The sequence below is a fragment of the Coturnix japonica genome, chromosome 22, assembly GCF_001577835.2.
Source record: "Coturnix japonica isolate 7356 chromosome 22, Coturnix japonica 2.1, whole genome shotgun sequence".
Classification (NCBI taxonomy): Eukaryota; Metazoa; Chordata; class Aves; order Galliformes; family Phasianidae; genus Coturnix; species Coturnix japonica.
The window spans coordinates 3022805-3040361 of record NC_029537.1 but is presented as its reverse complement, the minus strand read 5'-3'; the positions used below and the strand labels follow the sequence as shown (position 1 = coordinate 3040361).

General features: G+C 43.2%; 1 long non-coding RNA gene across 1 annotated transcript in view; it reads right to left on the bottom strand.

Annotated features, from left to right (window-relative positions):
* The window catches only part of LOC107323731, a 104417-nt gene extending 102173 nt beyond the window's left edge, over positions 1-2244 (bottom strand). The window contains exon 1 of the long non-coding RNA XR_001559328.2: positions 2119-2244. This is a non-coding gene — a long non-coding RNA (uncharacterized LOC107323731). The remainder of the gene's footprint in view (positions 1-2118) is intronic.
* Positions 2245-17557: the final 15313 nt, after the last annotated feature.

The window sequence follows — 17557 nt, the reverse complement described above, 5'->3', positions numbered from 1 at the left end:
CAGCTAACTGCATTAAGGAAATATAAAACTGTCTCTAACAATGACAAATCCCTCACAAAGCCTTGGCTGCACAGCTGGAATCCCCACTGCACTCACTGCTTTTCCTGGCCAAGCCTGGAAGGAGCAAACTGGTTTGTAATGCCAGGAGAAGTCAAAGCTCATCGCAGAAGGAAAGAGCAAAGTGATATATTGGCTAAGAGGAAGCAGGGGAAAAAAAAATCTCAGCTCAACAGAGTGTGTCACTTAAAAGCAATTGAAGACAATATTTCAATTAACAGGTCAACAGGAGACCTCCTGTGTAACAGCTTTCCTCCTCTCCAACAGGGGGTTGCAGCCCTGTGTTACACAAGGCACAGTTCAGGCTCTTGGAAGAATGGAAGCAATGATGGAGACCAAATGTGAGGCATCCACTGCTGGAAGAGGCCCATAAAAAGCAGGGAAGTACATGTATTGCTCTATGTCTTTAAGCATCATCATTTTGATGACAGAAGTTATACAACTGGATGGAAGTAGATGGTAAAAGTAGCAGCACTGAATGAGCTTTGTATAAACTGATAGCAGTGAAGTTACAACAATGAAAGTTTTGACACTGATAAACACTGCTGGAGTTGGGCATTAGCCACATCTCTTTATCCATCCACTCCATGGGCAATGCTGTGGTGACAAGTGTTAACTGGAAACGGCTGAAAAAAGGCATTTCACACCAAAGCATTTCAGCTGTGTGAAAAGGGGCCTGGGCAGAGCCAAGCACTAAAGGAATAGCCAACTTTGCCTTGACAAAACATTTACATTTTAACATTGTGTTTTGAAGAACCATCTGCAAACAGTTTTGGAATATTACACAAATATTGAAATACCAGCTACACTTCTACATTACTATACAGAAAGCCCTTATTGAAGTCGTAATATTGCCACGTACCCAAAGAAAGACATTGATTTTTCTTTATGATGTCTTTGAATTTCATTCCTGCTTTCAACCAAATTAAGAAGCAGAAAGGAAACTGCAGGTTAAAATGATGCACATAACAGTTATATCTGAGCCCTCCTTCCTTTTACAGATATTTGGGTGTTCTTGTTTCAGATTGCCTCCCCACCCTTTAACAGCCCTCCACGATGATAAAAGCCTTTCCCCATCCACCCCTACTACAGATTTTCTGCTTTAAATCCACTTCTCCATAGGCTGAAGTGGCAAAACCTGGCAATAATCAAACACACGTTTCCCTTTCAAGCACCGTCGTTGGCTCTAGGTCAATTAGAACTAACAAAACAGAAAGGATGGGTAAAAATCAGAGTGACAAAGTCAAGCTTAGAGCTATATTAAAGCATGAGATAAAGCTCCGTTGTGACAGGATTTTTAGACTAAATAACCTGCTCATCTGAGAGCTCTTCCACATCTTTAGCTTGATCTTTTCTGTTCATATTGAGCAGGCTGCAAAGGTCAGGAAATATCAGATAGAGAAATGAGCTCTTACAATCTTTGCTATTCCCAGGATGCTGGGAAAAGGTAGCATCTTCCTGCAGACTTGGGCACAACAAGCTTTTCAATAGTCAGCTTAGACATTTGAGTAACTCCCAATGCCCGCTGCACAGCCTTTGAGTTGCACAACCTTTGTATTGACGGTGGATTTTGAAGGTTGTTCTGAGGGGTTTTCTTCCCTCTCCCCTTTTTACAACAGGCCTGCACAGCTCTGCTGCTGAAAAGCTGCCAACAGGACTCAGGGTTAGAAATTTTAATTCAGGTTTCAGGCAAAGCTTCTGTTAGAAAGGAAAGATTATTCCCCTTCCTTGGAAGGAATAAAGTAAGAAATGTGAGCATGACTTATCTCTCAAACAGAGCCCCCTCAGTGTGCCTCAAAGGAAAGGATGCCTCAGAGCAGCCCTATACAGCACCTCAGCCATAACATAGCAGGTTCCTATATCCCTGTCTAACTGGATTCAGCTTTTCCACTGCTCAAACAGGAGATGCTCCTAGAACCAGCAGAGATCCTGGCTCCACAGCCCTTGGTTTTAGTGCAGAGCTGCCCCCAAAGCACTGCAACCCACAGAGCCCCCAGCACAGCCAATCTGCTTCACTTCTTCCTTCATTTCAATTGGACTGCTCGATTTACACCTCCTTACCAAAGCTTCATAACTCCATTAAGGAATCCAGCTGCACCACAGATGCACAAACTTCAGGCCTGCCACCATTTCCATGCCTTACAACTGGGCTCTCACAACTCCAGCACTGCAGTGATAGCCTATGAATTGCACCTGAAAAATAATTAATTAAGAAAAAAAAAACACAAAAACACATTAATTATACTTAGTTATTCACATTTCCTCCCAGACAACACAGACACAACCATCCTTAAACTTACAGGGCTGCATGGGGCTGCATGGGGCTGCATGGGGCTGCATGGGGCTGCATGGGGCTGCATGGGGCTGCATGGGGCTGCATGGGGCTGCATGGGGCTGCATGGGGCTGCTCTTTCCCCCTCCCCCAACCCACCATGCAGCCCCTCACCACAGGATTTAAACTGCTGCAGCCTCGATTTCAATGTGGCCACGCCCCCAACGGTCATACCCTCAAAGACCCCCCACCGACCCCTTCACCAACCCTAAGATCCAACCTAAACCTCCTCTGTCTCAGTTTAAACCCATTCCCCCCTTGTCCTATTATTATCCAACTTTTTAAATAGCCATTCCCCCTCCTGTTTATATGCTCCCTTCGAGTACTTGGGAGCCCTCAGCCCTTCAAGGTCCTTCTGGTGCATCTCTTCGCTGTTGTTATCACACTCCGACCCTCAGCATGAAGGAACTCTGCCTTGTGATGACATTTCTGTGGCTGTAATGGCTTCCTCAAGAGCATTCGTTTACATGTGGTGGGGAAAGGAAAAGGGAACAAACCCAACCCTGCAGAAAAGCAGTTCTTTAAAGAGCAAAGCTCCCCAATTCAAATAGCAGAGAGGAAGATTGCACAGCCAAGCTGAATTGCACTTTACATGGAGACAGCATAGAACTGCTTTTGCTGAGGTTACCACTTAAATTACAGCTGTTGCTAAAGCAAACAGCTCGCAGTTTATGCGTGGAGTTAAATTATGCATCCAGCAGGCAGGGCGTTTATGGAAAAAAAAAGAATAATAATAAAGGCAAGTCAATAGATTACTGAATTGCCACCACGCTTTTAAAGGACAAAAATAACTGTAGGGCACCAAAAATGAGCCACAAACATCCATTATTCACCATGGGCTGGTTTTCCTGAGAGAAGCAGCTCAGCTCTTGAGCACCCTGGGAGTCATTGCCAGTGTTAAAATTGCAAAGTAACTGAATGCATCCCTGCCATGTGAGTGTTGATGCCTTAAGAAGAGTCTCCTGATGCTTTGGGGAAGTCTGTGCATCAGAGCATGGCACATGATGGTGAGTGGCTTTGCAATGCCAATGCATTGCTGGTTTTCTTTTCTATTGTTTGTACTGTGAGTGGAGCATATGAGGTCCCTTATGAGGATACAAGTCATACTGTTTTACTGTTACAAAGGGAGAGATGTACAAGGCACTACAACACGTGCGTTCTGCCTGCTGTAGAATTGCTCTAAGTAGTCCTAGAAGAGACTGAGTGATAACACACATATATTTACCATGTGCTATATCTAATTGTTTTTAATTAGAAGTACAAGCCTTAAATTTGTGATCCAGTAACCATAATGTTAGGATCATTGGGATGTTCTGCTTACCAGCCTTTTCTATTGCAACCACAGTAAAAAGATAATGCAAGACTCAGTCGAGCATTTTCAGTGTAACATTTCAAACTGTCACTTAAAGTGCACAAACCCTCCTGAGCAAGGGAGATTTTTTTTTCCTACTCCCACTGTTCTATTGCTTTGTCCTGATTTCCCTAACTGTGCCTTTGACAGTAGAACATGGCTTCTGACTTGTGTTCAGAACTGCAGCTCAGCTCCTTCCCATGTTCCCCTCCCTGCTAAAAGACATGGGTCACCAAGTCCCTGTCTTCTATCATTTACTTAACCCTTTAGTATCCCCTAGCAAGAGGTTTCATCTAGGGGTTAAAGAAAAGAAGGGCTGTGGGGGAAGAGTGTGTTTGAAATGTGTAGGAAAAGTTACTTAAAGCCTGGAAAGCAAAGAGATGAGAATACAGCTGGTGTGAAAAGGAAGAACTACCTTAAGCCCACCTGAGGACCTTATAGTAAAATGAGCAGTGGCACATACTGAAGGACTACAGAGCTTTTCAAGAGCTAGAAATATAGGAATGTGCATCTCGGAACACTTTCTAAAGCAACCTTTTTTCTTAAACCTAATAATGAACTTTCAAAGGAATCTCTGACATGGAGCATTAAGCATTGAGATGGCTGAATACACCTTCAGTCTTACTCATGAAGCTGTCAGCGCTAAAGCCTTGAAATTAATGTCGGGAAATAGAAGATGGAGGCTGTCCTAAACATTTTTCTTTACTCAAGTTTAATGGGCCACCTTTGGACTCATAGGGAGATGCATAAAGATGATGCACTAGATATTTTTCCCCTCCTGTAATTATCAGCTTGATCTGAAGTGCATCTGGGAGTGAGGAACTGCAGCTGTTGAGCAGATGTGTAGGGAAAATTGAGGCAAATACTCTTAAATGGAGAACCAAGAACCTGAGGAAGGAGAAAGAAAGTGGAAAATTGAAAGCATATGGCAAATGTAAAGAGCAATGCTGTGCAATTGATATAATGGTAGAAACTGAAAAGCTTCAGGTATCTCAAGCATGTGGATGTGCAAGGCACTTCGACAAACATTAGAATACAAGTTTTCTTCTCTAGGAAGTAATGAAGAAGAAAAATAGGAAAAACAGATGAACAATGACTACTGCTGCTGTAATGGAAAGAAGTCTTTCCCCTTGCAGATTCCTAGGCATACATGTTGTGTATACAAAGCCAAAAGGTCCTTCTGATTTGTTCAGCCCTGCTGATATGAATGGAGCTCATGCGCTGAAAGGACTTGCTGCACACCTGACTTTCTAAACTTGGGGTAGAGAGAAGAGCAGCTTGTGTACAGCTCCACTGAGGCTCCTCTGAAGAACTACAGTGAGCCCATCTGCCTATGAGCCATAGTGTAAGCTGCCTTGGGTTCTTACATCTTAATTGGCTCAGGATATAACACCAGAGAACAGGTCAGAGGGACAGAGCTATTTGTCAGACTTATTGCTACCACTGGGTAAGTTTAGTGTGACGTCCTCGTGGGGAGGAAACTCATCCTGTGTATGGAGTGTGGGAGAGAGAGTGAATAGATGGAGTTAGGCAGTAAATCTAGAGATAAATGACTCATGAAGATGGAAGCAGCCCATAACTTGTCCATGCATAACAGAGAAAGGCTGAGGTAAATAAAGGGATGATTTTTTTCCCCAGGAAACATAGAAAGTGAAATAGGTGATGGAGATGGCATCTCAGCCGACTGTGACATGAGTAGCTCGTGCAACTGAGCATTAAGAAAGGTTAAAAAGAAGAAACATCTTAGAAAGAAACACTAGGAATTTTTGGCAGTAGGTTCTGAAGAATTTGGGCTTCTTAACTCTTGTTTTGGTTGAGAAATTGTTTGGTACTATATCACCAATGGAGAATTAACTCCAGGAGCCATTGTAGAAACCACTGAGATAATTTGGGGTGCAGCTGTGTTGCAATTCATAGTGTCTTGGTCCCAGATGTTGTAGAATAACTGATACGCTGTCATGAAACCAAGTACTGAAAAAGCTATGAGCAAGTGCAGCCATCTCCTTACACATGCATGAACAGAACAATTGCCAAAATGATGTTGTGCTGAAATAGAGTTATTTACAGGGAAAATCTCCTTGAAAACTTTCATAAAAATGTTAAGAAATGAAATTAGAATGGTCTGCAGCCAGCTTTAATGTGCAGCACCGAACACAAGGAGGCCAAACACCTTTTTGGCCTCTCCAGATTCTATTATAAAACAAACCATGAAAACCAGTGATGTAATTATTCATTTCTTCCCTTTTATTTTTGAGGTATAAAAATACCAACATGAAGGGGGGGAGAAAGGAAGGACCCGTAATTGTTTCACAGAAGCTATTAAAATGTGGTATTAAAATAAACTTAATGAATAGATATTAATATCTGGTTAAGGCTGCTCTGACCTCCCATCTTACAGGTCCCTTTTATGTCTTGTTTGATGAAAGTTTTTTGAGGCTGCGAAGCAAAAGGGCAAACTGATTTATGAACAAGACTTACTGTTGCACTGGCAGATTTGTATAATGAGAAATATATTAAATCTAATGAAGGGAAAGCGTGCCTTTCCAAGGCAGTAAGTTTCCACCATGATTAAGTGATTCAGTATCCCTCAGTGGATTAATTTAGACAATGCAGGAGGCATGCAGCCACTGTTGCAACCTCTTGCTCTAATGACAAATGTTAAGCAATGTCAAGTATTTGTTTTCTATTTCAAGCTGTGGAGATAAAGTGAGAGGATGTTCACTAAGAGATGAGTTAACAAGGGAAGTTGCCCCGATGCCAGTGCACTGGAAGATGCAACTCTGTCACTTTGCATTAGAGAATGGCACAGCTTGTTCCATTTGACCACCTGTAAGCCTTATTTTACAGCCACCAACCTCTATTGATTAAAAACTGGTCTTCAGATCTTTAGTCGTGTTGATAGGGTGGGAGAGTAGAGATTGAGATGCTGATGCTACATCACAGTAAGAAATGCCTGAGGAGCAACACCATGGGCAGAACTCAAAGCCAATGTTCTCTCTGTGCTCCTGGGAATGGTCATGGTCAGCACAGGTACATCTTCATGATGAAGTGCTTGAGCTTGGAATCTTGATGTCCCTTCAGTGAGCACTATTTTGGCAGCAGAAGCAGCAAATATATCCTTGACCTCACCTGCTTTGAAGTGTGAGAGGACAGACTTGGGTCATGAGAAAACAATAGGTATTTGTTTGTCTGAAATAAAACAATAAAAGTTTCCCTCCCACCACACTACAAATATTGATTAAAGGAAGGAGTGCCTGTGAAGATGGTGGAAAACAAGGCCAAAGGAGCCAAACATTGATAAACTTAATTAAATTTCTAATGAAAACAGAGGCAGCCTGGAGTGATTACTCTGTGTAACTGAGACTAATACACCAATTAGGCTAATTCATCCCCCGGTGCTCTAAACACCGTTATAAACTTAATCCATATTTCTTCTCGTATGTCAACAATTGATTTCCTTCATTGGGGACACTCCTGGTTTGGACACAAAAGGCAGCAGATACTTTTTCACTAGGGAGATGCTCTATAGGAGTAGATAATGTCCTACTGGCTGCAGATTGTCCTCTAGGGAGTCTCTTTTCTTTCTTTCCCAGTCTTTCATGGGAACCTTAATGTACACTGAACACATAATGAGCCTAGTTCAAGATATTATTAATTAGTGAATTCAGCAGTTGGAAATGTTATCTGTGTCATAACAGAGCTGCAATGCATGGAGAAGTTCCATATGTCTTTGGGCTGAGGGAGACCCGCACAAGGTGAAGCTCAAACCATTCCTGTTGGTCCCACATTTCTGGATCTGGTGTTGCAAACCTGATCAAAATATCAGGATGGACAAAGGCATTTGCACTCCAACTGAAATCACTTATTTCTCAAATACTGGGGGAGTAAAAATGTAGGATTGAGATGGCCTGAATCCAGCCTTCTTTGCAAGCAGACATCAGCTTAGAGCTGGACAAGGACAGTTTGTGAGGGCTATGCATACAGCTGCCCATCACAGCACAGGCTTGCATTCCAAATCAATGCCCTCTTGTGAACTTGCAAAAGTTTTAAGGCACGTTTAAGCCTTTGACATCTCAGCACACAGAAATTTTTTCTGTTGCAAATGGAAATTGTAGTAGGTAGGTCAGGGACAACCTCATGGCTGTTCTGTGTATCCAGGAGACAAATCATGGACAAAACAAAGAACAAACATTTGGCAACGTTGGCTCAGTTGCCTGTCAATAATGTAAACTTAGATCAGCTGGTTAGATACAGTGGCTGTACCAAATAAATACTGTCTCTGGCAATTAGCAGCACTTAATTTTGAAAATGAGCTAATATAATCAATTATGTCTTTTAATTTGTCAGACAGTATCTTACAGGGTTTAATTTTCTGCTACTACACCTTTCAAATTATCTTCAGGTGCTGTTTTGAATGCAATCATTGATGCTTATTCTGAAACCATTAGCACTGAAAGTGCCCCCCACATAGAGACAGCCAACCCTCAGTGTCAGTGATCGATGGAAAGAAGGTAGCAGGTGACATCCTGGTCCAGCCAACCTTTTCCTGTGGCATCAAAACTTTTAGCTTTCCACATCAATGGATGTGAATCTGTACTGCTGCTCTGTGAAACGTGCGTCTGGCATGTCTTATTTTTATCTCCTCCTGCTGAAGGATAACGCTATTTCAGGAGGTTTTACATGAGTAGATTAGAATTATTACCAGCAGGAGGATATGCCATATGCAGATTGTGAATGGCATAAAGAGCGTGTGTATGCATGTATTTCCTTCCCTCCCTCTCTCTGAATCAGATAAGCTGAGCTGAGCTGCCTTGGGTTAGCACAGAACTTGGAATTGAGAGCTTAGAGAGTTTAAATTAAGGAACTGCCTTTTTTAGATAGGGATTGTGTTATTTGAATGAACTATTAACCTACTAGTCCAACATTTTATCCATGGATGCTTCTAGGGATAGATGCTAAATGCTTGGCATAGCTCCCTCCTTTGTATTTCATCCCCCAGTTCCCAGTAATCAAGCAGAAGTGGGGGGAGAGGGAGATGGTTGAGTGATGGAGGTCCGGCTATGGGTCAGGCACACAGCTTAGGGTGCAGCTGGTGAGTCCCATAGGGCAGAGAGCACAAGCATACACAACATGCCCAGGGTTCAAGGATCACTTGGTAGGGGTCTGTGGATAGCTTCCTAGGTAAGATGTGGAGGCAAAAGGGATGTTTTCCAGCATAGGGTACAGCCTGTTTCCAAGGAGGAGCCACACTTTGTTTTTTTCTTGGCAGAATCTCTGCTCTTGCAGAGATAAAGAGAAATACTCTGCTTGATCTCCTTGCTTTCTTCTTCCTAGTGCAGCCCTCCTGCATGTTGCCTTGCTATCCACTGTTCTGCAGGCTCTCTCTGCAAGACAGGCATGCTTCGAGGCAGACAGGGCTTCAGAAATGCCACTGCTCTGCAAACAGCTCCTGAGAACTGGCTCTGAATTTATTGGAAGAAGTTCTTAAGCTGATATTCTTCAGTTCCTGTAAAGGCGGTAAAGAAGCTGCCTCCCTCAGTGGACACACAGGCCACGGCTCAGTGGTCTCATTGACTACACACAGTATCTGACTCCTCTGTTTCTTTACCAAGTTGCCAGGTATTTGAGGATGACAAGAAACAAGAAAGCTGTTTTACCCATTCTTAGGTGGTCAGAGCTTGAGAAATACACAGATTTTCTATGGCTGCTCTTGTCTATCCAGACAGCTTTGTTCATGCTTGACCTGGGCAGAAGAAAAAGCATTTAAACATCAAAGCAATTATATTTATGCAAATAGAGCAAATGTGCCTTTCATTTTGTTTGTAATGAGTGTTGTGCTTGCATAAAAGCTGTGGCTGAATGAAGAGCCAGTAGGCATTGCAAGCATTGGGCTGATTTTCTTAGCTTGGAAGGAAAACATGCTTTCCAGCAGTGTGGTAAGTTGTGAGTGATATATATGGAGTTATCTCATTGAGAATCTTCATTTCCTCTTTAAATTGGCTCTGCTCTTCAGGGGACCCAAGCACAAATCCATAGGGTCAACTGCAAGCTTGCTCTGTGCTTCCAAGCCTCTTGTATTGCACGACAGCAGCAGCCAAGCTGAGCAATCTGCAATACCTCAGACATTTCCCCTTAGCATTTACCACTTCAGAAACTTCTGAAACGTGTAAGGCAGCAGCAACTCAGATATTCCCTTCTCAACTTTGAGCTGCTTCGCAAGCAGCCACCGAGGTCAGAAGCCCAGATTTGAATGCAATAATAATTTTATTCAATTTACAGAAATAATGTGATTTCCTAAAACGTGGGAATTAGCAAGTCAAGCCCAGAGAATTAAAACTGCCCGGAGGCTCAGCTGCCCTGAAAGAATCCAGCAAAACTCCATCTCAAGTTAGCAAGAAGCAGAACACGGCATCTATTTTTATTATGACATCCTTGAGGTCAACCCAGCAACGGGGAGGGGAAGAAATTAAAAGGTAGTTTCTCTGAAGACACCTATTTTACAACACTTTCTTTGCTCGTAGCTTGTTAATTTTCACAGCAGAGTTGCCTTGGGATGTGAATTAAAGAAACAGATGAAAAAAAGTCTTGTGCCTCTAACTGTACTGCAGGCCCTACGCATACTCCTGTGCCTTTGATGAGAAACATTAAACATTTTTAATTTAGCACATCAATTTGAAAATCTAATTTTTTTAATGCTTTGTAGCAGCAGACGCTTTTCACGGCGCTGTCACCACCATAGAAGAATTATGAGAAACTTGAACCGCGAAAAGTAAATTAGAAAAATCTCATTTCAGTTACTCTAAAAAGAGGGGAAATTAGATTTTGATTAAAATCACTCACACATACAATTTTAGGTAAACTAATTTAGCAAGGCTGACTATATAATTTTTTTGCTTGCCTCCTCGTCCCATAACAGCAGCTGCCGTGGCTCCGTGATGGGAGGTGCCATCCCTGGTCAGTCCCATGGGAGGAGATAGGAGGTCGCTGACTACAAGAAGTGCTCACAACTCATCCTTGAGGTCTACCATGTTGGATATACTTGTCCTTACCTCTTAACTGTAAGAGCAACCAGAGTAACTGCTCTTTAAATTTCTGATGGCACTGAAAGGAATTTCATGCTTTGACTTTGGAGATGGGTGAGGGATTTGCAGAAGACACTCTGGTTTCGTTCTAATTCGTGTTGTTTTGTGACTTCTCCATGAATTTGGCATGATTTTCCTGTTTTACTTTAAGCTACTGCCTGTACAATGGTAATGTGTATCTTTGGACCCGCCCTGAGAGCAGATTTTAAATGCATTCTATTGCTTTTTGTGCTAGCAGGCATGTAGCTGCATTCTTCTCCATTGTTTGTAGAGTCATTCAGAGCCTGGTTTTGTAGTTGACTCCGTGCTCCTGTGCATTTCATCCTGGTGGAACCAATAAATGTTCCAATGAAAGCAATCAACCGAGTACCTTCCCCTGCTGTTTGCGTTTGACTTTGTGCACAGTCAGAGTAGTTCCCTGAGGAATCATCCTCAGCACTGAAACAAGTTTTAAGTGGGACCAAATTGCTGCATGTGTTGCATGGGACTGTTGCACAGGGATGAATGACACCCATTTAGTCCTGCAGAGCCTTCTTCTACTTCATGTCCTCTTTTCTTCCACCAGCAACCCAGATGCGGCAGCGCATGCTTTTTCCCTGGATGGTTGGATCAACTGAAGTCAGCAAGCTTTTATCTCTTCCCTGCTTTGATTTAATTTGAATGCCCTCATAGCAGAAATACCACGATCAAAGATTAAATGCATGAAATGTGAAATGAATTCATTTGGTCCTCCTAATATTCATGAGATATTTGTATGTTTTTATTTAACTCCAGATCCAAACATCTGCAGGAATGCTCCGTGTTTTAAGGATCTGTAAGGAGAATGAGGAATAAGAACTGGGTCTGAAACCCTCCTAAGACTGCTGCCATTGTGCAAACCAAGTGTACACCAGTAAGAGAGCAGTGCCAGGATTGAGCAATAGCACAAAGCATCACAGGAGGAGTAGAGATTGGTAAGTAATTGATCTGCTTAAAACAAATTCACAAGGGTGATGCAAGATAAGCTTTGGCATAAACACATAACCTTAGAGATGACAAGGACTGTTTCCTCATTGCTCCCATCTTCTGAAGCACGAGTAATATTAGTCAAACTCTATTTAACCTTTCTTTCATTGCATCTGCTGTTGTTTGTTTGCATCTCTGGGAGCACTAGAATCTCCCCTTGGGTGAACTTCCCTCTGCTTCTACTCATGTAATTTGTACCCATGGTGAACCTGCCCCATAAATGTGAGCTTTAAGTCTTTTTACTACTGTAGCTTTTAAACTGCAGATTGCTGGCATTGTTTTACCCATCTTCACAATATGCTCCCTTTTTATTAGCTTGTTCTGGCCTTTTAAGTATATGATTAAACTATTTGGTAGTTTTATTGTAAGATCCATAAAATAAGTAATTTACAAAGAAACTTAAAACGGGTTTTTATTTCAACGATAACTATTTCCAGTGTCACAGTTCTGACATAACAGTGAGTCAGACGGGGAGCTGACCTCTGCCTCCTGCTGCAACACAATGTGCGGCCTCAACACGAGGACACTGGATGGAGTCTGAGCTGCTTTTGCAGGATGGCTGCACAGAATCCATGCTGAGGAGTCCTAAGGTCATAAACTGTAAATAAATCTGAATACCACGCACGTTGTATCTTCCTCTCTAAGCAAATGTGGCTCGCAGTTGGAGACCATCAGTGTCCCATTATTACGAGTATGATCTGAGCCGTGTGTGGCTTTGCCAAGGCTGATATTTATTTCCTTTTTGGTGTGTTTTTGTGGCCAGGAGCCCACAGGAACTCGTGCCCTTTCTGTTCTGCCCTGCAGCAGTTTGCAGAGCAGCGAGTCACGCCTGCACGGAGCTGCAGCCAAGCTCATATCCAGAAGCCGTGTTTGGCAGCTCCTCCTATGCAGGCAGGAGCTGATGAATGCCAGCTGAATCCATGGTGATAGGAGTCAGTGTGGCAATGCTGCCCATGGAAACCAGAGCTGCTGACTGTCGCTGCTTCCTGCTCCCAGGCTTTAATACGTTGTCACTCACCTTGGCATTGCTACCACGTACACCTTCCTAAATCTGGAGTAAACTTGCTTGTTGATGAGAGCCAGAAGGCATGAAAAGGAACTGGAACAAACAGTCAGTTGCCCTCCCAAGGAACAACCAGCACAGCACATCTTTTTGCTGCAAAGGAAAATTAGTGTAGCTTCCTGACTGCAGAGGGAATGGGGACCAAAGCAATGCAGTCCTATGTGAGGCAGTGATGGTTTTCCACTTGAATCTGTCCTCTGCACTCCAGATCTGACAGCATAAGGACACAGTGAAAGAACGATGTTCATTTGCCCCTTTTGGGTTCATAAGTGCAAAAATTAAACATTATTTCTTGCAATAGGTCAGTGGAAACTTTCCTTAGGAGGGACCAGGCAGGCATCCCAAAGTGGCTGACAGGAATAGGCAGACAAGTAGTTTGATTATGAAATAGATGGTAAAAATGTATTGTGTTACTATTAGCTGTAGTAGTAATGGTGGAAATAGACATATTGGTAGCTGTCATGAGAGTATTAGATCCAAAATTAGTCACTGTTATCAGAACTGATAAAAATCTAGCTATCAGATTCTTAAATTGGTACCTAGAATGATCAACTCTTGGTCTCTGTTATCACACTGATCAGGGACAAGCTGCTGCTGAGTCTGCCTGAACTCTTGCCTCGTGCTCTTGCCCCCAGATAACATTCATGGTCCAACACACGGAGCAACAGCTGGATTCTGCAGACAGATGTGGGGAGCAGCAAGTCAGTGAGATGGCTGTGATTAGTGTGATAAACAGCAATCACGGCACACAGCTGCCTCGTGGCTGGCAGTGTTTTGCAGCAGCAAGGTTCTGTGATGTTCCTGCTCAGAATGTCCCCCTGCTGAGCTGCTGCACAGCAGGGCTGTCTGCCAACCTTAGAACCTTACGGCTGCTCCTCAGAGGTGGATGCAGCCCACAGCTTTATGGGCACTTGTAGATTTTGGAGGTGCCTTCCATTTCCATTTCTTCACTGTGTTTTCTGAACTCTCCCTGGCCTGTATGGTAGGCATCATTTCCTGGAGGCACTAGTTGGTCACTGACTGCCAGACTTGGTGCAAGGGCTGAAGAGCTGCTGGTGCTTTGGATACCCCTTTAGATACCTTTTGGATACCTTTTAGATACCCTTTATGCACTGCATACTCTGCTATTTCAGAAGTATAGAAAAGGCCTCATATTTGAGACGCTGAATTGTGCCAAATGCTCCAAAAACAAGGATAAGACCATGAGATGTTCATTGCCAAAGCGGGTTCCAAATGTTACTGCCTTGCCTTTATTGCCATCAGCCTGCTGGTGTTCCAGCATGTAGGAATGCTCCAAAGCAGTGTGGGTCTCCCTAACTCAGTGCCTCCTGCAGCAACCAAAATGAAGCCCAATTTTGGACTAAAGCATATGAAAAGAGTTCATGTCTTCTGCTTACCAGTGGAGATTTAAAGGAGAGTGATTTTTGGTGAGAGGAATAATTTAAACCATTGTAGCTATTTTTGAATGTGAATCTTTTCTATAACCTGAGAGCTAGCTTCTTGCCTGATGCAATGACATGCTAAAAGCATAGTGCATACGTGAGGGGAGCAGAAAGGCAGGGTTATTATCCCCATTTCACGGGTGAAATCTGAAAAGCAGTGGAAATTGAGTGATTTTTCCCCAAACCACATTGGCACTGAACAAAATCTCACCAGACATGAACGACGATGCATCCATCCTGCAGTTATTATGGGAGGCAAGTGCAGCTTGTGCCTTCTGACTTGCATGTTTGCATTTGGGTGGAGGGACTTGGAGGAGGGCAGCAAAGCTTCTGGGGCCTGTATTAGATGTGCCTTTGCAAGTATGGTCTGGGAAAAGGAGATGGTTGTGAGCCTGGAGGCTTTCAGCACATTTAATAAAGATCTTTTCTGTTGCATCAAGCGGAGCTAACAAAGCAGTGCCTGCACACACTTGATCAACCTGAGACCCCTCACGGCTGCCCCTGGTGTGTGTGAGCTCAGTGAGGGCTGGAAGGCTGCAGAACAAGTCATCTGGCAGCCTCTCTCCTGAAGCAGCCCCTCGCATTGCACTCCTATAGCTGTGCTGAGAGCCAGCTGGGTGCATGGAAGCACAGGAGGGCTTTTGCATATGGGAAAATACACTGGGAGAAGGGGTGTGAAACCTCCCTGCAGAGTGGCATAAATTATCTGTTGAAGAGCTAGTCTGTGGCCATCACCATTACCTGAATTATAGGTCTTTAGTCTGAACAGCTTCAAAGCAAGCTATGTTTTTTTGTATATTACCCCTTCATCCTTGAATATTTAGAAGATGAAAGGATGGATTTCAAGCACCGGTGGGGAATTTAGGCAGGAACAGAACATTCTGTTTCTTATAGTGTAGACAAAGGATGTTTGTCTTAATTAAGGTAAAAACTGAGCGAGACTACAGAGGAGTATTGCTCTCTGATGGCGAATGGGATCTGCCTGAGAACAATCTACCTGTGTGTGCTTTGACCAGCTCAGGCCATGGTCCTGATTCTTCAGTTCAGTTTCTATTGAACAGTCAGATTTGTCATAAGGAAAAGATGCTGAAAGCTAAGTTAGAGCAGGGAGAAAAGTGAGTTTATGACCTCATTAATAATTAGAAATTGACTTGAGTAGCCTTGATATTTTTCAAAAGGAAATATCCAGTTCTGATAGCGACTAATGTCCACCTGGGGCTCTTTCTGGTAGACCAGAAAGCAGCTTTTGTGAGGCATAGCTGTGTACAATGCCAAGAGAAATGAGAGCTAATAAAATGGAGAATATACATCACCCATTTACATTTATTGCACATTAAACCTTGGTGCACGCAAAAGATAATGACAGATGCAAATTGAGAGCACTTGAGTGGTGTGCCTGTCAATGGGGAACAGGCACAAAGCCAAAGACCCATATTTCCACCAACCACTTGCTTTGAGGTGGGGTCAGGCATGAACTGAGCTACAAAGTGTGGTCTATGAGAATGTAGGCTAACCTCAGCCTGCTGGAGTCTTTATTTTTGCATTCAGACTCTTGGCAATCAGTTATTTGCAGCAGTGGCTTTGCACATATAGAATTCTGATGGGCTCCTTCAGCTTGCTTGTTTCAGGAACCCAGCTGAGATCAGATCCCCATTGCACAAAGGCAGAAAAGGCAATCCCTGGCCTGAAGAATTTGAATACAAAGAATAAGCAAATAAAAGTGTTGGCCTTGTAACTAATGTACTGGCACGAGGACAATACATTGGAAGGCAATTTCCGTCCCACTTGATGTGGGATCTTGTGTATGTCATTGAAGTTCACTGTCACTCCAGCTGAGCAATAGGGACGTTACTCTCTGATTTGCCTAGGATCAAAGCTCTTATTCCTTTTAGATCACTGTTCTTTATTCAGCCAGCACAACTCTCTGTGCCTCTAATGCAAAAAATCTTCATTTCAGATGGAAAAAGTAGAGCAAGGTGCAAATTACCGCACAGCTGGAGCGCAGCTACAGTGCTGGAGAAACATCTGCATAGAGCACAGAGCCCTTCAGATGGCAAGAGAGCCAGTCAGCAAGCCTCTATCAAAACAGCCTCTGGGCAACTGCCTGGAGAGCTCATCCTTGGTCAAGTATTTGTTTAGAAGGAGGAGTTCTGGCACCCCAAACCGCAGTGTTTGCCTTCAGCCTTTCTCCCCTCCTCCTGTGAGCAGATTGCTGTGAGAACATCTTGCTGCTTCCTTCGCTTCTGCTGCACCAAACACCCATCAGTGCAATGCTGAAAAGGAATAGAGAAAGGGGCTGGAAGCACTTTAATTACTGTGAGTGCTTGTTGTGTGTACGTGCGATTGCTTCCTATGATACAGTAACTTCTCTTTCCCTATGCAAGCATGGGGTTTCTGTTTATCAGGATGAAACCAGAGCAGCAAATTATAGAGGGAAAGGGAGCAATTGCATTGCTCTATTTGTAAGCAAAACTGTCAGTGTGTGCAGAGGAGCAACAGTTTCTGTTGAAAGCAAGTGATGGATTTTCTCCCTGCAGAATTCCTTTGGCTCTTCACTTTCACTTCCTGTTCTTCATTTGCTTTTAAAAGATTGTTAAGCTCTTCCCAAGTTTAGAAGAGTTGAGTGCTATTATTCCCATTTACAGAGAAGAAAAAACAAAGTATAGATGGAGAGAAGCTTCTATCTGTAAACATTGGTTGATCCCATTCTTCTTAATACTGAAAAGGTGTTAAGGAAAATGAGGTGCAGAGCCAGACCCTGCTTGGGCTCCAGGGGCCATTGAGCAGCAATGGGCAGCACTGCACCCTGTAAGCTGGGGCAGCTTCCAGAACTGGAGCTCCTGGTGGTGGGAAAAGTTCTGTTTACGTGATGTAACATTCCCTCAATCACCTTTTCCATTTAATTTTCTGTGCTTTGTGCTGCCTGCTAGGGATCGTTAAGCAATACTCCAGTTATCACTGCATATCACTTAGTGCGCTTTGCTCTAATAAGCTTTTGTAAATAAAACCCAGAGAGATGAAAAGGCCAACGCCTGATTACGAGCCACCAATTTTGTCTCATTAAGTTCTTATAAGGGAAAAAAGTAAATAGAATCTTTATCAATCTCGCACACTTACAGCTCTGAAGAGAGAGCTTTCCACATTCATTAGGAAGGATGCTGAGAACAGAGATGTGTTTGCAGGCACTTCTGCCTTATGAAGTTGCTAAGGGATGTTTTACTGATG